The sequence below is a fragment of the Rhinatrema bivittatum genome, chromosome 18 (genome assembly GCF_901001135.1).
Source record: "Rhinatrema bivittatum chromosome 18, aRhiBiv1.1, whole genome shotgun sequence".
NCBI classification, from domain to species: Eukaryota; Metazoa; Chordata; class Amphibia; order Gymnophiona; family Rhinatrematidae; genus Rhinatrema; species Rhinatrema bivittatum.
In genome coordinates, this window is record NC_042632.1 from 6,037,230 (window position 1) to 6,063,396 (window position 26,167).

At 45.1% G+C, this 26,167-nt stretch overlaps 1 protein-coding gene across 4 annotated transcripts in view; it reads right to left on the reverse strand.

Annotated features, from left to right (window-relative positions):
• Positions 1-26,167, reverse strand: part of TMEM173 (transmembrane protein 173) — a 265,188-nt gene that overhangs the window by 184,266 nt on the left and 54,755 nt on the right. The window contains exons 4-6 of one of the 4 annotated variants that reach the window (XR_003853427.1): positions 20,943-21,021; positions 20,503-20,604; positions 19,328-19,962 (exon numbers count right to left, since the gene is read on the reverse strand). The exons of 1 other annotated variant lie outside the window; for it this stretch is intronic. The gene's annotated coding sequence lies outside the window, so the exon portion shown is untranslated. Of the gene's footprint in view, positions 1-19,327; positions 19,963-20,502; positions 20,605-20,942; positions 21,022-26,167 lie in introns of those variants that run through there. 2 more of the 4 variants (XR_003853426.1, XR_003853425.1) reach the window with 2 other exon arrangements.

Here is a 26,167-nt window from a genome sequence, read left to right on the forward strand (position 1 = left end):
ATAAAACTCTTCAAAAAAGCATTTCACAGTGAGGTAACGGAATTTCACATACACAAAGCAGGAATTCACCAAGAAAAAGCAGTATTGCTTACTTTTGTTATTTTCTCACAATTTAGTATTAAATTATAAAGACAGTTAATAGTAAATGGTAATCACACCCTTTCCCATTTAGAGTATATTATCGAACTATGTAACCGTATAATAATGGCACCCTTTGGATAAATTAGAAACCACATATTTGTGCCTAACTAAACCGTTGTGATGGTGCTCTACTATACGACGGTATAGAAAAGTTTTAAATAAAATAAATAAAAAATAAACCACTTTGAAAATATGACAAGATAAAGAAAGAGTAGAGTCCAATGTAACTCCTAGATTACGAGCTTGTTTATTGATTGGAATGAGTTCTTTATCAATCATAATATGTGAAGATGGACTCTTGATTGGGTTCTCCACAAAACTTAACAGGATAATTTCAGTTTTATTCACATTTAATTTTAGACGGCTGTGTGCCATCCATTTTTGTATAGTTTTGATGTAAATTTGAACTGCAGAAAGGGTTTCTGACCAGGATGATTTATATGGAATGAAGAGTTGGATATCGTCTTCATATATTTTAAATTGAATATTTAATGCAGATAGAATTTTGCATAATTGAATTAAATATATGTTAAACAGGATTGGAGAAAGGGATGAACCTTGGGGAACTCCTGTAGGCATGGAGTATGGTGATGATGAACACGATCCAATATTAATCTGATAGGAACGATTAGTGAGAGAACTCTTGAACCAATTTAACACAGTAGATTGAACTCTGATGGACTGGAGGCTGGACAATAAGATATTATGGTCTAGCGTATCAAACGCTGCGGAAATGTCTAACAGGATCAATATGAAATCAGTGTATGAGTCAAAGCCTCTTAGATAAGTATCAAAAGAGGACAACAAAAGAGTTTCTGTTGAGTATCCCTTCCAAAAACCATGTTGGTTTGGATGTAGTATTTCGTAATCTGTGAGAAATTCATTTAGTTGATGTAAGACTGCAGATTCTAAGATTTTTGATAATGAATTTAATGAAGCTATTGGTCGGAGGTTGGAGAGTTCTGTAAAAGAGGTTGATTGATTTTTTTGAATAGGGAGCATAGATGTTTGCTTTAAACATTCTGGGAATACACCTGTCTCCAGAGATTGATTTATTATTTTGCCGATGTAGTCTGGACAGGTTTCTGCTAGATGTTTAAAGATTAAACCAGGACAGGGGTTCAAGGGCGAGTTGGAAATGTTGAGATTATAAGGTAAGTAATCTCCTTTTCCTTAGTGAATGCAGTTGGACTCAAAACAAATGGGTATAGTGTGCTCGTGCTAGCAGTTGGAGACGGATCTGACGTCAGCACAGGTACATATACCCCCACAGGAAGTGTAGCAATTCAGTAATCTTCCTTGCAAAAGCTTTTATGGATATATGTGTGACTGACCGATCGTTTAAATGAACAGTATTACCCTGACCAATTTGATGGTTGCTGGAGACCGCCAGTGTTCTCAACCGGAAGGCGTCGACACCCTGCAGGGTGGAAGCCCTATATAAGCAAACATGGCTTACCGTGAGTTGGCGAATCCCCATGTATACCGGCAGCCGGGCGGGATGCTGAGTCCATCTGCATACACTAAGGAAAAGGAGATTATCAGGTAAGTAATCTCAACATTTCCTAACGTGTAGCAGATGGACTCAAAACAAATGGGATGTACAAAAGCTACTCCCGGACTGGGCGGGAGGCTGCCCGAGGACAGTTTAGAATTGCCCTCGCAAATGCTGTGTCCTCCCTGGCCTGGACATCCAGACGATAGAATCTGGAGAAGGTATGGAGGGAGGACCACGTCGCCGCTTTACATATCTCTGCAGGTGACAGCAGCTTAGTTTCTGCCCAAGAGGCCGATTGTGCTCTGGTAGAATGAGCCTTGACCTGTAGAGGCGGTGGTTTTCCCGCCTCTATGTAGGCTGCCTTGATAACTTCTTTAATCCAGCGGGCGATGGTTGGCCGTGAGGCCGCTTCCCCTTGCTTCTTCCCGCTGTGCAGGACGAACAGGTGGTCAGTCCTTCGTACTGCTTCTGACATTTCCAGGTATCTGGACAGCAGTCTGCCGATGTCGAGGTGGCGTAGCATTCGACCTTCTTCAGACTTCTTCAAACCTTCCGTGGCAGGCAAGGATATGGTTTGGTTGAGGTGAAAGTGTGAGACCACTTTAGGTAAAAAGGATGAAACTGTGTGAAGATGGATAGCCTCTGGAGTGATTCTGAGAAATGGATCACGGCAGGATAGTGCTTGTAGCTCTGAGATGCGGCGTGCTGAACAAACAGCCAACAAGAACACCATCTTCAAGGTCAAACGGAGAGACAGGCCTCGAAGGGGCCTGAAGGCTGATCCCGCTAGAAATTCCAATACTAGGTTGAGGTTCCACAAGGGCACTGGCCACTTCAGTGGCGGGCGAATGTGTTTGACTCCTTTCAGGAAACGTGAGACGTCTGGGTGTTTGGCAATGGTGTTGCCATCACTCCTGGGACCGTAGCAAGACAGCGCTGCTACCTGAACCTTAATGGAGCTGAGGGACAGACCCTTCTGAAGTCCATCTTGTAGGAAGTCCAAAATGATAGGGATCTTAGCGGCATGTGAATTGGTGCTGCGAGTCTCGCATCAGGCTTCAAAAACTCTCGATCCTGATATATGTCAGGGATGTGGAGAACTTGCGTGCTCGGAGGAGTGTGTCTATTACCGGCTCTGAGTATCCTATTTTCTTCAGTCTAGCCCTCTCAATGGCCAGACCGTAAGAGAATTGAGCTGGATCCTCGTGGAGGATGGGGCCTTGCCGTAGCAGGTCCCTGTATGGAGGCAGAGGTAGAGGGTTCCCTGCCAGTAGTCTTCTCATGTCTGTGTACCAGGGTCTTCTTGGCCAGTCCGGGGCCACTAGAAGAACCAGGCCTCGGTGCCGCTGAATCCGGTGGACAATGGCGCCCAGCAGGGGCCATGGAGGAAAGGCGTATAACAGGATGCCTGAGGCCACGGCTGTACCAGGGCATCGATCCCCTAGGCTCGAGGATCCCGCCTGCGGCTGAAATATCTGGGAACCTGAGCGTTGGACCTGTCTGCTAATAGGTCCATGGCTGGCATCCCCCATCGATCCACAACTATCTGAAAAGCTGTGGGCGACAGCTGCCATTCCCCTGGGTTTAGGCTTTCTCTGCTGAGGCAGTCTGCCATGGTGTTGTCCTTCCCGGCGATGTGGACGGCGGAGATGTCCTGGAGATTTGCTTCTGCCCAAATCATCAGGGGAGTTATCTCTAGGGACACTTGTTGGCTTCTGGTTCCGCCCTGTCGGTTGATGTACGCCACCGTGGTGGCGTTGTCCGACATCACTCTAACCGCTCTGTTGCGAAGTCTGTGGGCAAATCGCAGGCACGCTAGCCTGACTGCCCGTGCCTCTAGTCGGTTGATGTTCCACCTTGACTCTTCTCTGGTCCACCGCCCTTGGGCGGTGAGCTCCTCGCAGTGTGCTCCCCATCCATTCAGGCTGGCATCTGTGGTGAGCAGGATCCAGGTTGGGGAGGACATTCTTGACCCCCGGCTCATGTGACCGGGCTGTAACCACCACCGTAGCTGATACCACACTCTGGCCAGTAGAGGTAGGTGTATGGTGTAGTCCCGTGATCGTGGGCGCCATCGAGATAACAGAGCGCGTTGCAATGGTCTCATATGAGCCCGCGCCCATGGCACCACCTCCAGAGTGGATGCCATGAGGCCGAGGACCAGTAGGTAATCCCGAGCTGTGGGCCGGCTGGCACTCAGCAGGACCTGCAGATGACTCTGGAGTTTTGACTTTCTCTTGGAGGTCAGGCTGACCTTGTCTTCTCGGGTGTCGAATTGGACCCCTAGGTATTCCAGCGACTGGGACGGCTGTAGGGAGCTCTTGCTTATATTGACTAACCATCCGAGGCTTTCCAGAAGAGCTATAACTCTGTTGGTGGCCCGGTGGCTCTCCTCCGGTGACTTTGCCCTGATCAGCCAATCGTCCAGGTAGGGATGGACGAGGATTCCCTCCTTCCTGAGTGCCGCCGCCACTACTACTATTACCTTGGTAAAGATCCGCGGCGTGGTGGCTAACCCAAAGGGTAAAGCTCGGAACTGGAAGTGCTGATTCAGGACTTTGAAGCGTAAATATTTATTTATTTTATTTATTTATTTATTGTGATTTTTATATACCGACAACCGTTTGCACATCGTGCCGGTTTACAAGTAACTTACAACCAATAGATATATAGGCAATGCCTTTACAAAAAACAGTATGTAACAAACGCAGTAACAGAGCAAGTAACTAAATAACTTGGGAAGGGAGGGATAGTGGGTAGTCGAGACAAGGGAGGGGGCAGGGGGAGGGTGAAACAAAGACACATAAGGATAAGATATGTACAGGGAATGGAGGAACAATTGGTATGTACACTGGTTATATACAAAATTGTATAAGCGAATAGCGAATAGCGCTGGTGATCCCGATGGATTGGGATATGTAAATAGGCTTCCGACAGATCTAGGGAGGTGAGAAACTCCCCTGGCTGTACTGAATTCTTGACAGACCGCAGAGTTTCCATGCGAAAGCTGGGGACCTGTAGGTGTCAGTTGACTGACTTGAGGTCCAGGACGGGCCTGAAAGTGCCCTCCTTCTTGGGTACTATGAAATAAATGGAATAATGCCCAGAATTTATCTCTCCTGCAGGTACTGGGATTATGGCATTTAGGGCCAGGAGCCTCTGTAAGGTCACTTCTAGTGCCGCTTTCTTGAGCGGTGAACAAGGAAATTCCAGAAACTTGTTCAGCGGAAGCCGAAGGAAATCCAGGTAATATCCTTCTCGGATGATGGCAAGGACCCACTGGTCCGAAGTGATCTCGACCCACCTGCGGTAGAAGAGGGTTAGCCTGCCCCCTATGGCTGCTACCCTCGGATGGGTCGGCTGATTGTCATTGTGGATTGCGGCCGGGGCCAGAACCAGAGCCGGTTCTCTTCTTGTTGTGCTTAGCCTGAAAGGGCTGGTTCCTGGCCTGGGAACGAGGTGCTCGATAGCGAGTCCTGTAAGGGTTGAAGCGCTGAGAATTTCTACCTCTGGATGGTCTAGAAAAAGAACGCTGGCTCCTCCTCGACCTGTCTTCTGGTAGACGGGGTAATGGGGAGGCACCCCATTTAGTAGCCCAGTTCTTGAGATCGCGGCCGAACAGTAGGGATATCTTAAAGGGCATTCTTGTGAGTCGTGTCTTGGAGGATGAGTCGGCCGCCCAATTACGTAGCCAAAGCTGTCTCCTGGCTGCCACTGAGGAGGACACTCGCTTGGCTGCCGTACGGACGAGGTCGGAGGCTGCGTCAGTGAGAAAGGCGAGAGCTGATTCCATGTCTCCTCCCTGGGTGTTTCTCGCTTGTGATAAACAGGAACGCGTCACCACGGTGCAGCAGGTTGCGATTCGTAGGGACATGGCTGCTACCTCAAAAGCTTGTTTCAGAATGGTGTCCATGCGTCGGTCATGCGTATCCTTGAGGGCCGCTCCCCCCTCAACTGGAATGGTGGTGTGCTTCACTATTGCGTTAACTATGGCGTCTACCTTGGGGCACGCCAGCAGCTCCTTGGACGCCGGATCCAGAGGGTACATGCCTGCCAATGCCAGACCCCCTTTGAATGATGCCTCCGGTGCCTTCCATTCCAGATCGATTAGCTGCTGTGCTGCTTGTAGGAGGGGAAAATGGTGAGCCGGTTGGCGCAGGCCCTCTAACAGGGGGTTCATTTTAGGGTCCCCTGGGGTGTCCTGGCCCGGAATGGCCAGTTCCGATAGGCATTGTGAGACCAGACCTGAAAGATCCTTTTTCCGAAAGAAGCGCCTCATGGTCCGATCTCAGAGGGAAGTTCACCCTCCTCGGGGGGCTCCTCATTTTCCTCGGAGCAATCCGAATCCCCATAATCGGGGCTGTCGGGTGGCAAGTGGCCGCACCTAGGTCTCGAGGGTCCAGGGGCCGGATCAACCGGGACAGAAAGACCCGTTCGAGGAGCAGACTGCATCTGGACAAAGGCGTGAATCCCCTTGAATAATTCCACCCAGGAAAGCGAAGCCGGATCTGGCCGTAGGGGCCCAAGGTCTCTCGGGTTCCCCGGCTGCTCACCGCGGCCTGCTAAGTCCGGCATGCTCCCTGAGGAACCACTGGGCTGGGACCAGTCCTGTCCTGGAACTCCCATAGCCTCCTCACATTGGGTACACAGTGAGTCTGCTTCCTCGCTCTGTGTGGCTCTGAGGTTGCATGCTGAGCAGAGGCTTAGAGCTTTCATGCCTGATTCTGGAGGTGCCGGCTCTGCGGACCCATGGACTCTCTTATGCTCCATTCACCTGAAATTCGGTGTCACCCAAGGGTGTGCGCCTAACAAGTGCGCTTAACAGCATGCGCCGAGAACAGGCGTCTTATAAAATGTGCGCCGTTGAACGGGCGTCTTATTAATGCACGGGCGTCTTATAACGTGCGCCTATGAACGGGCATCTTATAACGTGCGCGTAGTCGATGTGCACCTATCGCGGGCGTTTAGCAACGTGCGCTTAGCCTTAGTTGGCGAAGGCAAGTAGGTAGGCAAAATGGCGACCTCCTTGGCGGGCTGCCTCGTAGGCAGGCCCAGTTAGTCCACACTTCCTCGAAGACCAAGTAAAGATGTACGCCTTACCTTGTCTTCAGCACTTCCCGGCTGCGACCCAGGCGGTCTCCGGCTGCGGGGGGAGAGGGTGAGTACCTTCACCGCCGCGCATAAGGAAGTGCTCCCGCTGCATCTAGGCCGCGCCTGAACTCGTCTCACTCGGGGGCCAAGCCACACCCGAGCCCTTCTCACTCGGGGGCTAGGTCCCTGCCGCGAACCGGCCACCGGACCGAGGCTCTCACCTCCGAGGGACCACGGAAGTCAGCTCGGGAAACTCAACTGGGTGAGTGACCGCCTGGTATCACCACAGGAGTGCGGGGCTCGTCTTCAGTAGGATTCTTCTATAAATTTAATCGTTAGAATTTGGAAACACGCTCAGCGAGCGTGGGGTAGCTCCAAACTGCTTTGGAGACGGAAATTACTGAATTGCTACACTTCCTGTGGGGGTATATGTACCCGGGCTGACGTCAGATCAGTCTCCAACTGCTAGCACGAGCACACTATACCCATTTGTTTTGAGTCCATCTGCTACACGCTAGGAAATGTTTTGTTTCCCTGCATCATTAGTAACTTAAAGGGCCCACAGTGGGAAAAACCACCTTGGCACACATTGAGGACATCACAGGCTCTCCTGCATTTAAAGCCTGTTTGGACCTGCTACCGATGCCTCAGCAATAGGTCACACTCTTCGAGTAGCTGTTTTCTACGCAGTCCTTGTGCCCTGTCTTCAGTTCCGATTCCTTGCTCCTGTTTCTGTATCTCCTCGTCTGGTGGTTCCCGATTTGTCTGCTCCCTGCTGTCTCACCTTGTCTCCTCGCTTTGGATTGTCTCTTCAGCTCTGAACTTTGGCTTTGGACATCAGCCTGGACTTCAGCTTCTTCTTTGATATTGGATTATTGGCTGACCTCTGACCTCCTTGACTTCGTTGGATTGCTGCTTGCCCCAACCTCAGTTTGTCTTCATTTCTGCTGCCTGCCACCTGCCCGAACTGACCTGTCTACTTCTCACTGGCCTTCTTCCACCACGTCAGACTCTCCTTCATCCAGAGGCCCGTGCCTAAATTCAGCCGGCCCCAGCATCCAAGGGCTCAACCGGCGGGGAACGTGGGCTGGTATTGGTGAAGGCCTGTTGGACTTCTGCTCCAGCCAGCTCTACCTGCTGATGGTACCTGCAGGGCTCCTCCCTGTGAATAGCACTAACCTCACCTTGGTCCAAGGGTCCACAAGTGCAACAATAATTATACCCAAAGAGCTCCTCGACCCTCGGGCCTATTTTAACCCCTAGATACTCCACCCATTTCTTGACAACTCTAAAACGAAGTTTACCACCAAGTTTGACACATCACCTCTCAGGAACAAAGACGTTAAGAATCTTCGACTTGTCTTTGTTAATGTGAAACCATGAGATTCCCCCAAACATTCTCATTTCTCCTAATAACTCCACAAAAGAAATTTCCAGCTCAGTGACAGTAAATAGCATAATTGTATATATTGCAGAAAATTTTGTTCTGTTAGGAAAAACTGGGATTTAGCGGTTTCCCCAAGAGAAAATATTATGTCCCTCCCAAAGCTGTCCTAAAGAAAGCATACTTCCCACTAACCATGAGTGGAAATGAGAGACCTCTGAACCTAGGGGAAAATCCAGATTATGATATATAGAGGTACTATAAAAATAAGTCCTATTACCTATCAGGGCATTTTTCCCAATGTGACCAAAATCACAGAGTAGTGGATGTACTAATAGGCAACATTCTTATAGGGCGCCATGTCCTTCGAGATTGCCAAGTTAGCGCCGCTATGGGTATTTTGCCCACCATAATTTGTTCAATGATCACCCACTGATTCTGATCATTTCATCTATGCCAATTGACCACTGCTCACACCTGGGTGGATGCATAGTACCAATTCAAATTGGGCACCAATAAACCCCCCTGCTCCTCAGGCTGAAACAGAACTCTCCTGGCTACCCGGGTATTATTTCCAAATGAAAGAAAACAAATGTTTCTGCCTTTTCAAAAGCTTACTAAGGATCGGAATTGGCAACATCTGGAACAAATAAAGAAAACGTGGTAATATGTTCATTTTTACAGTGGTCAAATGCCTGAACCAAGAGAGCCCCAGGCATTCCCAACATCTTGAAAGACAGTTTTTACCATGGGGGTATAGTTAAGTGTAAACAAATCATCCACATTTCGGCCCCAAAAAAAACCCCAAATATTTAAGATGGGCGGAGGCCCACTTGAAAGGAAAAGCCTGCTGGAGGACTAATAAGTCTGCATTCAGGATTTCAGACTTTTCAAAATTAATTTTAAACCCAGAAACCCAGCTAAAACTGTGAAGTTCACTTATCACGGCCCTAAGGGAGAATTCTGGTCGAGATAAGGTAAACATAATGTTGTCTGTGAATAGGGAAAGCTTGTACATCCCCCTCCCCAATTCTAACCCCTTGGATAGCATCATTACCCTGAATCTTGAATGCTAGTTGTTCTAAAAAGATGACAAATAAAAGAGGCAACAAAGGGCACCATTGTCTAGTGCCTCTGTGAACAAAAAAGGGTTCAGAGTATCAGCTATTGACTTTAACACATGCCTGAGGGCTATCATAGAGTTTACGAATCCATGTAATAAAATAATGACCAAAGTGCATTTTTTCTAGGACCTTAAACAAACTCCCAATGCAACATATCAAATACTTTCTCAGCATCGATAGACAATAGAACATTCGGAGCATCTACCCTGGAAGAAAACCACAAAATATCCACAATCTTGCAGATGTTATCAGCGGCTATATGATGAGGAATAAAGCCTGCCTGATTCGTATGAATCAAAGTACTAATAAATGTGTTCATCCGATTCATAAGCACTTTGGCCAGTATTTTAAAATCTACATTCAAAAGCGAAATTGGTCTATATGAGCCACACCAGGAAGGGTCCCTCCCAGATTTCGCCAATACAGGAAATCCCCTCTACATTGGTACCTCCAGGAAGAGAAGCTCCTGTTCTTAAGCATTAAACATGTTAGTCAAAGAAACTACTATATGAGCTGCAATTTGTGAAAAAAGCTATCAAGGCATGGAGATTTATTAACTTTCAGGTCCTTAATGACCTGTAAAACATCCGCTGATTGAGTCTCGCTATCTAGCATGTTTTGTTGTTCTGAAGATAACCAGGACAATGTCTGCCCATCTGAATATCAGAATCACAGCTGTACAATTCACTATAGAATTGAGCAAACCAGTATCTGATATCCACAGACAAGGTTAATAGCTGACTTCTCGAATTTTTAACTTTGGTAATATGATTCATGCATTCCCGGGACTTCAACTGGTGGGCCAATAATCTCCCCGTTTTGTTGCCCCATTAGAAGTATACCTATTTAGTCAAAATTTAACTGATGTGCAAGAATATCAGCATCCAATGTCAGTAAATCCTCAGATAGGATCTGGGAATAAACTGATGTCTTAGGAATATGTTTATGCTGATGTTCAAGTGCAGACAATTTAGAAAGCAGCACATTTTTCAAATGCACTCTCCCCTTTTTCTGAAAAGACCCCTGGGAAATAAAACAGCCTTGCAAAACAGTTTTAAGACATTCCCAAAGAACAATAGGGGGCATTCCATCCACATTATTAAATAAAAGATATTCCTTAATCACCCCTTGTAATGTGGTACAAACAGATTCATCAGCCAATAAGGAATTGTTAAGCCTCCAAAACCGGCACCTCACATCCGAATCAGTGAGAGATAGCACCAACCAAACCAGGGAGTGGCCAGACCACCTTATGACCCCAATATCTGAAGGATATTACCTTGTCCACTCAAAGATGATCTATCCGAGAATACACCCGGTGAGTATTAGAATAAAAAGTATAATTCCACAATTTAGGATTCCAGTGTCTCCAAATATCAACCATGGTCCATTTAGTCATTAAGACTTAAATTGATATCTGAGTCCCCTCAGCGTTTGACCTCCCTCAGCAGAGTTAAGTGAGGGGCCATAAATAAGTTAAAATCACCACATATAATCAGCTTCCCCTCCACCCATTTATCAAGTATCGTGGCTAAGTCCTCAAAAGAAGGACTTTGGTCATGACTGGATACATAAATATTAACCAGAGTTAAGTATTTGCCCCCACTTCAATGAAAAGACTAATGTATCTCCCCAGAGGATCACCAATACTCCTCTTTATGTGACACACAAACTGGGCAGAAAAAAGAATGCCCACTCCTGAATATTTGTGTCCTTGAGGAGCCGCCTCAAAGAATCTTTGTGGATAGGCGGACAAAGCCATTAGGTACTTGTGTCTCTTTCTTAAGTTTCTTGAATAAAGGCTATAGTCACCTTCTGGTCCACTAAGTCCGCATATAATAGTTTCCTCTTCCTATAGATATTAAGACCCTTTATATTCAAGCAAAATATTTTTATTGAGGCCACTGTAGTAGTCCTAAAAGGATAACAGGGCAGGCTCCCAGCAAGTCCCTTCCTAATCCCATCAAAAAATATCGAAATCTGAAGGTGTCCCACCAGTGCACTCTCAATACCCAAGCTCAAGGCCCATTAGCATGTGGCCTGGCTCTCCACACCATCCTAAAAGCATTTTCAAAGAAACCCCGTACTGAACCCCCAGAAAGAACTTGCTCATACTCTGAGCAGAAGATATTTACTGGGGTAACCATAAGGTCCCAAGACCCCTCCCCAGAAGCCTAAGCATAACAGAAATCTGCTTATAAATGAAAAAAGCAGCACTCATATACACAGCACTGTTCAATGCTGCTCCCCAAAGGGGAGGAGTAGCAACTGATAATACTCCATAGGCAGAGTTATCAATCTGTAGTGGGATGGTTCCCCACAAAGAGATAGTATGTTATGGTACAGTTCTTGTAGTGGGGGAAGAGCACCCAGTGTAAATTGGTGAATCCCTGGGCCGATGGCAGATGACAGCACCCCCAGGAAGATAATCTGAGAGGGACCACCAGCTAGGCTGGAGTATGGAGACAAAACACAGATAGTTCTTTATTAGACAGGAAGTAGAACCACCAGAGGTGGCAGTAGTGAGTTGATGTTTCCGGCAGGGCTGATGTCCCTCAGATTCTGGAACTGCAATCTCTGGGTTGCTGAGCTGTAGAGAGAGACTATAGATAGTGAGTAGACAGGGTATGCTGGATACATAACCAGTAGTAGATGATACACTCACAATAGTAGATATCTTGCAATGGCTTCAGTGCAACCGAGAGTTTTCAGTATATTCAGGAACAGGAGCCATAAGCGAGTACGGGTTCCTATACGAAGTCTGGAATAAGAACTCACAATATCTGTGTATGAGATGGCTTGTGGAATAGAAGAGAGTCTTTGGAGGGTTTTAGGAATATAGGCCCTCGTGGAGCGAGTACAGATTCCTATCAGTAATAGAACTCACAGTGTTCACTTCTGCGATCGCTTCCAGGCAGTAAGGAGTCTTCTGAGCATTCAGGGCCGTAGGCCTTCAAGTAGCGAGTACCGGATCCCGTCTTAGCAGTCTGAAATGAAGAGAGAGCGGAGCCCCCGAGGAGTGGGTACCCCTAGGTAGTTCAAGGAGGCAGAGTAGCTTGGGCGAATCGTATCCAAGGGAGAATGATTTGAGTCCTTGCTAACTCGATTCGTAGTAGCAAACAAAGACATTTTAAGTTGGAAGCGGATGACGTCACTACTGGGGGATGCCCCTGAGGTTCGCACCCTAGCCGGTACAAACTCTGGAGCGCGCGCGCGCCCTTACGTCATCAGGAACATGGCGGATCCGCAGCGTCAGGCCAGCCCGGGGATTCCAGGGAGAGGCAGCAAGGAGACGCTGCGGCAGCAAGCAGTCCATCAAGCCCGGAGGGAGTTGCCACAGCGACACAGAGGGTGGAGCGAGGGTAAGAAACAGGCACGAACACAACAAGCACTGAATAAATAGACTAACTGCACATGCTAAACCGCCTAAAGGTCGAGACAAACTAAGCTACCAGCTTCAGGCAGACATAATGAAGACATTGAGTCCTGTTTTGCAGAAGGGCCACCCAACTGCTAATTAAGACAGACTTCCTTTCTCTACATGCTGCTAGTGAGGCCAATCTTCTCTGCATGTCATTGTGGGAGCGTTCGTTGCTGGGGGAGTAGGAAACTCAAAACCAAAAAGGATAAAGCCAGAGATACCAGCAATTTTATTTATGCAACAGCACTGTTTCAGACCTCATCTCAAAGCACTTGCGCATGGTGACAGAAGATAAGTCTGCAAAAACAGACCCTTGGAGTTCCAGGTCCAAGCCTTCTTTTTCCGCCCTATATTAAAGATCTGATCCTTTCCCACAAATGAGTGAAAGCACACTATTATGTCTGGGAGGCGGTCACAAACACGCTGACCCAAGGCATGGTGAGCTCTTTCTATGGCAATATCAGTATGCCGGTGATAGGACAAGACCTCCTTGGAGTCCTGTAAAAAGGCACAAAACTGCAGGATCACATCTCTGCAATCGGAGTTGGCCACATCCTCTGCAATGCCCCGAAAGCGGAAATTACAAAGCCTTGATCTATTTTCCAGTTTGTCAGTGAGAGCAGTGTTTTTGGCCTTCAGCATGTCATACTGCTTGGCATTTCCTTAGTTTGTATAGCATGTGCATCCAGTCGTGCTATTCTTGCCCATGCAGTGGCCTATTTCCAGGAGCTCTTCCCTCAGCTCCGACATCAGTGCAATCATCTCAGCTTTATTTTAATATCTTGTCGAATGGCACAAAATCATTCACAAACTCTGCGCGCTATGGTAGGTCTGAAGCCGGATGCGAAGGAGAGAGAGCTGCAAAACTGTCTTCTACAGCTGGATTAAGCTTGCTCGCAGGCCCCACGATGCCACTGTCACCGCTGAAATCTTCCCCAGCCTTTGAAAAGGAAAACTGTTTTAGATCTACAGGGTTTTTTTTGGCAGTCATGTCTACACTTTTTGCAGCGGTCCAAAGCGAAAGATGTGGCAAATTCCCCCATGGGGTGATGCAATAAAGTTGTAAAACAGCTTTCAGGAGACGGGAGCTGTGTTTCGAGCGGCCAGTAGGTTTGGTGACATCAGTAACCCCCCCCCCCACCACCACCCACCCACCCTTCTCTAGTTACTCTCCTCACCCCAAAGGAGGCTGAATATCCTCCATTGAACTTAATACATGCATGCGGATTGGATAGCCCTTTAATCCACCCAATAAAATCCTGTCTTAGCTGCATTTTTCCCAACACACTGAAAAATAAAATAGACAATGGACTCTCAAAGGCATTTTCTGCATCAACCATAAGCAGTACTGCTGGTATACTCCCCTCTGCGCTTTCCAAATTAATTCCAAAACCCTCCGGACACTGACACCAGCCTCTCCAGGACAAAACCTGATTGATCAGGGTGAATTAGTGAAGGAGCCACCATCCCCAACCATAATGGTAATATCTTAGCTAAATTTTTAGATCTATATTGATCAAAAAGGTGGGTCTGTACACAAAGTGTGGGATCCCTAGCCCCCTTTGCTAAAATGGTAATCCCAGCTAAATTTGCATTGGAACAGATGGTCCCACCACGTCTCAGAGAGTTAAACACGTGGACCAATGGCTGTAATATTTTGTAGAACCTGATGGTAAAGCCATCAAATCCTGACACTTTGCCTGCTTTCAAGTCTTTGATTATCTGGCACACTTCAAACTCCATAATTTCTTTAAGTCAAGTCTCTCCCTGGCTTCCTCAGATAATGTCAGAAGATTTATACCCTCTAGATATTTCTCAATAGCCTGCATGCCAATATGTACATCTGAATCATGCAATTCTTCATAAAACTATATAAATATTTTACTAATTTCCCCCTGTGATGTACAGAAATGTATCCACTTTATTTTTAATCTTGGTAATATGGTTTTGAGTGGTCTTTTCTCTCAATCTTCTCACCAGCACTAACCCTGCCTTATTACCAAACTCAAAATGCCTCCGTTTAAGCAAGTCCAATTGAAAGGCTATTTTGGCTAGATCCAACTTACACAATTCCTTTTTAGTTTCCTGCAGTTTCTGCAACGTATGGTGCTCCAGTGACCTCTTGTGACTCAGTTTGAGTTTAGCAACCTTTACATAAGCTAAACTCTTTTCTTCTTCTTTTGAGGAATGAGGCATGTGAGATCAATTTACTCCTAGTTACCACCTTCAGATACTTCCAGCGAGTACCAGACGTTATCACCTCTGAGCTATTCTCATATATCTTCTGTAAGAGATTCATTAAACATCTTATCATCTAAAAGCTTATCATTTAATCACCAATATCTTACCCTCTCATCCCTACTTTTTGTTTTCAGAGACACCCACTCTAGAGCATGATCTGACCATGTGATGTTTCCCACATCAGCTTCTCCTTTATGGCCCACTAGCACTTTATCTATTAAAAAAATAATCTAGACGAGAATATGACTTGGGGATTTGAGAAAATTATGTAAAGTTCTGAACCATCGGATTCCTCAGCCTCAAAGTATCAACCAACATAATAAGATTTTTAAGAGACTACCTATGTTTATTCATGCTCCCCGGGCTCCCGACCCTGTATTGTCTAAATAAGGGGTACTTTGTAATATTAAAACCAACCCCAATAATAAGGTGCCCCTCTGCCCACTTCTCCAGGAACTTTGAAATGTTGTCTAAAAAAGGTCCACCTGGACAAAATTGTCAGACAGATGATGAAATGCTAAGAGAAATCAGGGAAGCTAACCAATTTGGCAGTGCAATAATAATGTGAGATTTCAATTACCCCAATATTGACTGGGAATATGTAACATCAGGACATGTTAGAGGCAAAGTTCCTAGATGTCAAATGACTGCTTCATGGAGCAATTGGTTCAAGAACCAACGAGAGAGAGAGCTATTTTAGATTTAATTCTTAGTGGAATGCAGGATTTGGTGAGAGAGGTAATGGTGGTGGGGCCACTTGGCAACAGTGATCATAACATGATCCAATTTAAACTAATAACTGGAAGGGGGACAATAAGTAAATCTACAGCTCTAACACTAAATTTTCAAAAGGGAAACTTTTATAAAATGAGGAAAATAGTTAGAAAAAAACTGAAAGGTGCAGCTGCAAAGGTTAAAAGTGTTCAACAGGCATGGACACTGTTTAAAAATACAATCCTAGACACAGTCCAGATGTATTTCATGCATTAAGAAAGGAACGATTACCTGCATGGTTAAAAGGTGAGGTGAAAGAGGCTATTTTAGCCAAAAAAAAAAATCTTCAAAAATTGGAAGAAGGATCATTGAAGAAAATAGGATAAAGCATAAGCATTGTCAAGTTAAGTGTAAAACATTGAAGAGACAGGCGAAGAGAGAATTTGAAATCAAGTTGGCCGTAGAGGCAAAAACTCATAAAAACTTTTTAAAATATATCTGAAGCAAGAAACCTGTGAGGGAGTCTGTTGACCGTTAAATGACCGAGGGATTAAAGGGGCTCTTAGGGAAGATAAGGCCATTTCAGAAAGACTAAATGCATTCTTTGCTTCCGTGTTTACTAATGAGATGGTTTTCAAGGGTGATGAGTCAGACGAACTGAACCAATTCACTGTGAACCTGGAAGATGTATTAGGCCAGATTAACAAACTAAAGAGTAGCAAATTACCTGGACCAGATGGTATGCATCCTAGGGTACTGAAGGAACTCAAAAATGAAATTTCTGATCTATTAGTTAAAATTAGTAACCTATCATTAAAATCATCCATTGTACAGAGAGTGAATTTTGTACTTGTGTCACTTGAGAGAGTGGGTGTCTCAGAATCACAGGTCTTATCCTACCAATACCCACTGTAATTTATTTATTCTTGGGTTTCTGGATGCTCTGTGCAAGTGGAGGAGGGCATCCAGGCAGCACTATTATGAAGAATGGATATATTTGGGGCACCGGGCTTATCCTGAGCCAACTGTAAACCCTTTGGTTTCTGGATTTGTGAATCTTCTGTGGTGGTGGTGGAGGGGGAGGGGGGGGGAAAGATTCCTGAATGCTGTAAAGTGGGTGAGGCTTCCTTGGTAGTTGCTAATTCCATTTTTATTGTAGCTAATTCAGCTGTAAGGTGAGCCAACTCCTTTTTCATTTAGGAGATTTATAAACAAATGGGGCAAGTGCTAAGCCTCCAGATGGTTTGCTTCAAGATAAAGGCTCCACAATTGTTACATTGAATAATAATCATTTTTTTCATTTGATTTGATAGTGAACTCCTTTAATCTGATAAAGAATTAGCAAATTATCTTCTTACCTTTATATACCCCAGCAAGACTATCAGGCTGATACAGTACCGACACGTCAAAAAAAGTGCAGCAGTGTCCAGCACCGCTCATTTGCCACGCACACATTTTGGTTCACAATCTGCTCGATTCAGTATTCAAATGAGACGCAAATCCAAGCGCTCGCTATCAATTTTACTGTATAGGATGTTATAGAATTCCTAAACAGTATCCAGAGTGCGCTGCTTCCATACCTGTCATTTCGATGGAATGGGAAGTATCATTTTTAAAATGTTACGAATTCCAAACTTTTCATCGATCTGGAAACTTATCCCATTGTTTCCTCTTTGTGACATCATCGCCACTTCATGATCCTATCTTGGACATGTATATAAGTTGCATCGCCAAGAAGAAAGTCCCTTTGTATTTCGGGCCAGGACAGAGCGGTTATAGCGGTACCTTTGGATATCTTTCAGAAGATCGGCAATGCTTTCAGCAGGTAAGAGGCATAATAATGGACACCAGGAGTCATGTACGCTCAGAGGACGTTGGAAGGGAGCGGGGCCTCCGATCATGGACGTTTGGAAAGAAGCGGGAACGTCCATGGTGTGGTCTGAGGTGGGCCACGCTCCCTTGCAATGTCCATGGCTGCCCTGAGCACCCGGACGTCCATGATCGGAGGCCCGGCTCCCTTCCACATCCGGACACTCAAGGCAGCTGCCATGTACATCCATGGTAGCTACCCTGAGCATCCGGAAAGGATCAGTAGCGAGGCCTACGACACGGACGTTCTCACCTCTTTCAGACAGACGTCCTTTGGTCGCGGGGCCATCCATTGTGTCATTTTGTCTTTCATTTTGCTGATTTGAGTCTTTAATGTATGCTCTCCATGTGCTCCTCTTCTGTTTTGTTGATTTTGACTCTTTGCTTCTCACTCTCACATGTGCTCCTCTTCCTTTGGGGCCATTCTGTTCTTGATTATCTCTCCATTCATTAACCCCTTTCCTCCGGTTTTTTCTCCTATTCAAACAATCATGCCAGGAAAACATTCCACTGCACGGTAGAGGCAGAGCCCGGAGATTGGCGACTGCTGGAAGGCACTAGTTCAGGCTCTTGCTCGATGCTGTCCATGGGCCCCTCTTGTTTCTGGTTCACAATTTTTTTCATTTATTCTGCTTTTGTTTATTTCAGTCATGCTGTCTCTACTTTCATTAATCCCTATTCTTTTTTTTCACATTCGGGCATTATGATGGCTGGAAAACGTTCTATTGCACATGTCGAGGCAGAGAACAGTAAACATCTACAGCTGGAAGGCACAAGTTCGAGCCTGCTGTCCAAAAAGCGAACCTGTAACCCTCACTTCACGGATGAAGAAAAAGAGTTACTGTGCTGTGTTGTCTGTGGCAAATATAAAGTTCTCTTCCAGTCCAAGGTTTCTGGCTCCACGAAGAAACAGATTTGGGAGAAGATCGCACAGGATGTGAGCTCCCTTTCTGTCATGCCAGGGACGTAAAACAGGTACAGCACCGGTGGCGCGACATTAGAAAAGAGGTGAAAGAAAAGGCTTCCAAAACTGACGTGGCAGCAAAGAGGACCGGTGGAGGGCCACCTTGTCATACAGTGTTGACACCTGTGGAGGAGCTGGTTCTCAGTACTGTGAGGCCAGAGGGCGGCGGTGGCATGCACACACAATTCGGTGCTGACACAGGAGCAAGTCAAGGTATGCATAAACATATCTTGTTTGCATTGCATGTTAACTTTTGGGTTCATGAGGGGTAAACTGACAACTAACTGCAACCTCTTTCTCCACAGATCGAGTGAACGATGGTGATGTAACTAGCGATGAATCCATTCCCATCCTTGACGAATTTGTATTCCCATGTCGAACGCGGACTCCCCCAGCCAACACGTCTCCACAGAGGAAGTGGTCACACAATCTGCTCGATGTGTCTCCTGAGAGCCAACAACCTGAGGCATCTACACCCCTGGAACCATTTGTAACACAACCTGAGGCATCTGTCGCCATGGAACTATTTCTAGCTTCAGAACCATCTCCGCTACAGGCTGCTGCTCCACCGGCACAGGAAATAGCATCAGTATCACAGGACCTGGAACAGGAATTTTTCGGAATTAATGGTCTAAGCGAGCAGTTTATGAATGGAATCACCTCTTGACAGGATCAACACAATGACCTAATGCTCCAGGAAATGAGGTTGCTCCAAGCAGACATCAATGGTGCGCTGGCTTCTCACGCAATTTTGATGAAGGAAATGACAGAATTGATCGGTGCTGGTAGAGATGTCGCCTCAGCTTTTCGTTCCATTAACCACCCATATTTTTTTTAATAAAAGTTTGTTTTGTCCATAAACTGACGTTTCATTTGTATGTGATATCCCACTCCTTTCATTTAATAAGTATTCAACAAAATAATGTTAATTAATGAAACTCAGTTTAAAAATATATTTTTGAAAATTGTCTATTTACATATTTTTCTTTTCCTAACAATTGGGAAGGAAAGGGAAGGGCCATGCCATAGGGGAAGACGAGGATCATCGTCATTGATCAGACTGTGCCCGTCCCGCAGGATCCAGCGCCATGACGAGCAGGGATTGAGCTACTGCCATTGTGCGCAGGAGCTTAATGATCTCCCATTGGCCATGGCGCAGGACATGCAGGATGGTCACTGCCTGGACTGCCATTCCCTCCTGGACCTCCAGGCTGCAGATCAACCATGCCTGGAGAGCCAGCACAGCATCCAGGCGTCCCTCAAGGGCTGAGGGCCCTTCCCCGGCTGCTGCGCTGGCCTCCAGCCGTCGACCCGCCCCTGGAAGCTCAGGAGAGACTGGGTTGACAATGTCAATGACGATGTCCTCCTCGTTCCCAGGGCTGGTGGGACAGGATGGGTGGGGGTTGTAGACAGTACTGGTGGTGGCTCTTTGACTTCCAACAGTTGGGGGAGCAGGTTGCGGCGGAGAATTGGCCGGAGAGCCAACAGCAGAGGGCTGATCTTATGATGAAGTCTCTGAAAAGAGAAAAAAGTGAAAGCATTACTGCTGCGCATGTGTAAATGGGACTGGGATTCTTGTAAGTCATGTGATTTCTTGTAAATTGAGCCCAGAAGGCAGGAATGAAAAAAGGCTCTGCTTTGTCATACTTTTTGACTCAGCATATATTCTACCATTTCAGCATATTCTGGTATGTCAGCAACTTTCAATTATTTTATAAGTCTGATTGGTGCAATTTCATAGTCCTGTAATTATTTTCTGCTTCACTAGTCTGGTCTAATAAGAGAAGAACCTTTCAAAATGCCCCAAAAAACAGGAATCCCCCTGTTTTTCATTCCAAATCTAAGAGAAAGCGGCATGATTAATACATCTTTCTACTTCCATGAAATCAAGATGAGAAAAATTAAAATACATCACAATAGCAGAACCAAAAATAAATTTTGTTCTAAGAATTTTTGGTATACTTTTCAACATCGTAAGCATGACATTTAAAAATGTACTGCATAAAACATCAATATGCCACACTTATAAAAAGGACAATACTATTAAAAGCTCACCTTGCTGTTGGGGAGCGGGTTCTGGTTGCAGTGGAGTAGGAGGAGGAGAATTGGCCGGAGAGCCAACAGCAGAGGACTGATCCTCTTCTTCCGATGAAGTCTCTGAAAATGAAGCAAGATTGTATTTTGCTTAATTTTGTTGAAAAGCATAAAAATAAAATAAAAAAAAAAGACCAAAAACAGAGAGTAGGATTAAATGGTCTGTTTTCTCAGTGAAAAAAGGTAAACAGTAGAGTGCGACAAGGATCAGAACTTGGACAGTGCTTTTTAATATATTTATAAAGGATCAGAAAAGGGGTACTATGATTGAGGTGATCAAATTTGCGGATGACACAAATTATACAGAGTAGTTAAATCTCAAGCGGATTGTGATAAATTTCTTATAGCCATTATTAAACAAGACCTCACCGCTTGCTTGGTAACCATGAAATTTCACTTACCTTCTACCACTCAGTGGGCCCGCAGGTAATCAGGGTCCTCCCTACGTATCCTTTGGGCCCTCTTTTTCAGAGCCTCAACCTGGTGAGAGATTTTGAAATTACAAGTAGTGGGTCCCTTGGAATCAATTTTCTTGACAGTATACAAAAAGGATCTTTGCCAAGCTCAATGACGGAAGCTTTTTTTTTTGTGTAAATGACAGTTTTATTCATACTATACATAATACAATATAAAATCAACAGATGTTATTATCTAACCTTCATAAATTACATTCTTAGAATACCAATTACCATGTATCAAGTGGAGAACGTCTGATAGCTGCTATATACCGTCTGTTAATCTTTCAATGTCAACATTAGTTTTCTAATGCAGTATTTCCCCCTTCCCCCGCCACAGAGATAATTAGGTAACTCCAATCATATTGTTACATGGGAACCCACACATCATAATTAACAAGAGTGTCACATCCAAATTACGCCAACATACCAAAAGTTCAAATGTCAATCTCCCAATTTAACTGGATTTAGTGTGTTCTGGTACCTTGCCACGTCATATAAGGCAGCCATGCATCTTCAAACTTGATCATTTTGTCTGTCTTTAGTGCAGTCAATTTTTCCATATAATAAATCCATTTTAGGCGAATAAGGACAATATCAAAAGTAGGAACTGCAGCATCCCTCCACACCTTTGTCAGAGCACCTCTTACAGCTTGAATCACCGCCCTGATAAAAATATAGGGCCAGATTTTAAAACTTATGCGCGGGCGTAGATTTGTGCGCGCAACCCGGCACACACAAATCTACACCCGATTTTATAACATGCGCGCGCATGTTATAAAATCCAGAATCAGCGCGTGCAAGGGGGTGCACACTTGTGCACCTTGAGCGCACCAAGCCCGAGGGGAGCGCTGATGTTTTTCCCCGTTCCCTCCAAGGCCACTTTGAAATCGGAGCGGCCTCGGAGGGAACTTTTTTTCGCCTCCCCCCCACCTTTCCCTCCCTTCCCCTTAAACTATTGGATCTGGCTAAGAAACATTTGGCTAGGCACATGTTGGTTGAGAATAAAGCACACTTTTTTTTATATTGTACAAGCCCAAATGAACACTTTAATGCATCAGCAAACCACCAACACCTTATTATATCAGAAATATAGATTTAGATATGGAAATAAGGTGGCAAACGTCTTGCCTCGCTGGTCAAAACAATGGCGAGACCATTGTGGGTTGAAAGTGTTATTTGAACAAACAGATAAATGGTATTTTGCAACATTTTTAATACTCTGTTATATACTAAAGGTATTCAAGATACGGTCACTCTTTTTGTGATGAGCTCTCCTTTCCTATAGGTTATTTATTTAATGTTTTTATAGACTAACATTTGTTGGGAACATCACATCGGTTTCCAAGTAACAAAAACAGCATTGGGCTTTAAAATAAAATTGAAATCAAACCAGGAGCGGGGAAAAGCTATATAAAAGATAAACCAAAACAAACAGATAAGAGGGAAAGGTAGTGAAAGAGTGTAGGTAGAATTACAGTGTTGAGAGCTATGCACTACATATAGATAATTGAAAAGGATAAGATAAGACTAGGGAGATTCCAAAACTTTTACAATAAAATGTGTTGAGATATTTACAATAAAGTGCATTAAGGTCTGAATAAAAGCAAAAGCCATTTAGAATGTGGTTGATTCAGAAAGGATCATAGGAGAACGGGCGCTCAGTGTTGAGCCAAAGTGCGCCCAGCCACCTCACCTGGTTGCATATTCCTATATTTAAATGAGGGGTCGCGCTAAAAGAAGACGTTAAGGATGATTACGCGCCCCTAGCGCCTCCTTGGCCCAGGAGAGGTGGCTCTGTCAGCGGATTCAGGAAACAGACGCTCAATTTTACGAGCATCGGTTTTCCGAATCCGCTGACAATCAGTTATGAATATGGATGCTGGTAAAACTGAGCATCCATTCTCCTAACCAGACAATTTTTTTTTTCACATTTTTGTTTTTTCCGACGTAATATGGCTAGGATATTAAGTTGGAGGGTGTACAGAAAAGCAGTATTTTTGGCTGCACATTTTACATTCAGAATCCTGGGTGACTAATAGCCTCATCAACATGCATGTGATGAGCGCTATTAGTTTTCAGGGGGTTTGGCTGCACATTTTCAAGATGCTAAACCCCTTACGGTATAAGGGGTAATAGACGTTCGTCAAAAACACGAGGCCAAACCCGTGTTAAACAGTGCATAAGGCCGAGCGCATTTCACAGAATCAGCTGACCAAAGTGGGAGAAGCTCAATAGGAAAAGTTGAGTCAACCTATAATCAAAGAAGAAATCACATATGTGATTAAAAACCTTCCAAATCATAAAACTCCAGGCCCTGAAGGGTTTACAGAATTTTTTTAAAGATTTTGAAATTACAAGTAGTCTGTCGCTTGGAATCACTTTGACAGTATACAAAAAGGATTTTGCCAAGCTCAATGACAGAAGCTTTATTTGTGTGTGTAAAAGACAGTTTTGTATTCATGCTATACATAATACAATATAAAATCAACAGATGTTATTATCTAACCTTCATAAATTACATTCTTAGAATACCAATTACCATGTATCAAGTGGAGAACGTCTCCGATAGCTGCTATATACCGTATGTTAATCTTTCAATGTCAACATTAGTTTTCTAATGCAGTATCTCACTCCTTCCTAATTTCCCCCTTCCCCCGCCACAGAGATAATTAGGTAACTCCAATCATATTGTTACATGGGAACCCACACATATCACAAGAGTGTCACATCCAAATTACTCCAACATACCGAAAGTTCAAACGTCAATCTCCCAATTTAACTGGATTTAGTGTTCTGGTACCTTGCCACATCATATAAGGCAGTCATGCATCTTCAAACTTGATCATTTTGTCTGTCTTTAGTGCAGTCAATTTTTCCATATAATAAATCCATTTTAGGCGAATAAGGACAATATCAAAAGTAGGAACTGCAGCATCCGTCCACACCTTTGCCAGAGCACCTCTTACAGCTTGAATCACCGCCCTGATAAAAATATAGGGCCACATTTTAAAACTTATGCGCGGGTGTAGATTTGTGTGTGCAACCCAGTGCACACAAATCTACGCCCGATTTTATAAGATGCGCATGCACAAATCTACGCCCGCGCCTAAGTTTTAAAATCTGGCCCTATATGGCCCTGAAGGCTTTCCCCGTTCCCTCCAAGGCCACTCCAAAATCGAAGTGGCCTCGGAGGGAACTTTTTTCGCCTCCCCCCCCCCACCTTTCCCTCCCTTATCTAACCCACCCCCCAGACCTACCTAAATCCCCCATCTTATTTTGGCGAGTTACACCTGCCCGAGGCAAGCTTAACTTGCGTGCACCGGCTGGCTGCCGGCATGTGAACCTCCAGCACAGTGGCTGTGCCAGAGGACTTGGAATGCCCCTGGCCCCAGCCCGCCACCACGCCCCACCCATTTTCGAAAGCCCCGGGACATACGCGCGTCCCGGGGCTTGCGCGCACTGCCGAGCCCATGCAAAATAGGCTCGGCGCGCACAGGGGTAGGTTTTCAGGGGTTACGCGCTAACGCTTTGAAAATCTACCCCATACTGTTTGCTAGACACAGATACAATAGGGAAATGCAAAAATACATCTGCAGGGGTCAGAGTAAGAGTCGTTCCCATTAACTGATTCGACCAGCCCTCCGCTTTCAACCATAGAGCATGTATTGCTGGGCAGGACCACCACATGTATATATAGTCTCCCATGCCACAATTCTTCCAGCACCTATTGCTGATATTAGGGAACATTTTGTGAAGCTTAACTGGGGTTATGTACCACCCAAGCAGCACTTTATAACTATTTTCCGACAAGGAGGACGAGATAGAGCTGCTACGTGTTTGCGTGAAACAGAGATCCCAGTCATCCTCAGAGTACTCTAATGCAAGATCTCGTTCCCACATCCTCATTAGTTGGCTTTGCCTCCGCTATGCTTATTTACTAATGTATATAACTTCGAGATCACCCCTTTCATCTTGTGGGCATTATCACACATCCCTTCAAATAATGATTTCCCTTTGCATAGATCTTCCCGGACTTGTTTAGTGAGAAGAAAATGCCATTGTTGAAAGTAGGCGAAGTAGTCTGCCTGTGGCAACAGAAATTTTTCCTGAAGCTCTTCGAAAGGTATTACAGACTGCCCTCTCCATACCAGCAAAGTGGTTGCCGTGCAAGGTGAAACCTTCCGGGTCTGACGTCACGGGGAGGAGTGTTAACAGACGCCCATAAAAATAGACGTCTGTACGGCGCATCGCCGTCGGCGCGTCGCCAAAGCCGCGCCTAAGGGGCGCCCGGCTTAGCCGGCTTCGCCGGAATTCGCTGGGAAAGCTGGAGAATTTTGAAGAGCCTGACCCCTTAAGGTAAAGACATTTATTATTTTAATAATACTTTGGTCAGCAGCCATCGGACCCTGTTCTATTAACACTACTGTGTTGCCAAAATCCTAATTGAAGTCTTAAGGTTTCATCAATTGAGTTTAAGTTCTTGACGCCCCTTCCTCATAGTAATGCCACATACTAAGAGGAAGGGGAAAATAACAGCTACCTCAACACCTGTGATTCAGGACATTTTTGGTCGAACTACTTTAATGCCAGGAGCGGGAGTCGCTGGAGTTGAAGCTCAGGAGCAGGAACGCAACTCCTTGACCAATGAAACATCTGAGCCCTGGAGCTCCTATAACACCTGAACAGCCAACGGGAAGGGGAGGAGGTGTAACAACATTCGAGGATACCACCCCGAGTTTGGACTCTATACTAGTGGAGGGCAAGGGGGAGGCAGTGGTAACGGATGTGCCACAGCGGACTCATGAGTCACCCCTAGTCTTGAGCCCTAACTATAGGGATAGTACCGTATTGGTTCCCAAGGTTAAAAAGATGGAAAGGGGACAGGGGGAATTGTCAGCTGGTCCGGTAGTGTTTGTTCCCACAAAATTTACAATGGAGGAAATTGGCAGTATGATTCTTGCAATTCAAAAATCCATAAATGACTTGACTAAAACAGTTCAATTAAGTTTAGACAATAATAAAGAACTTCAGGTTAGAACAGAGAAGATAGAAAATTCAATGATAAATCTAGAACATAAAATTGAAGAGGTTGAAAAAGTTCAGGTGAACTTAATTAAGTCAGAAAAATTTCAACAAAATAAAATTGAGCAGATGGAAAATCAAATGAG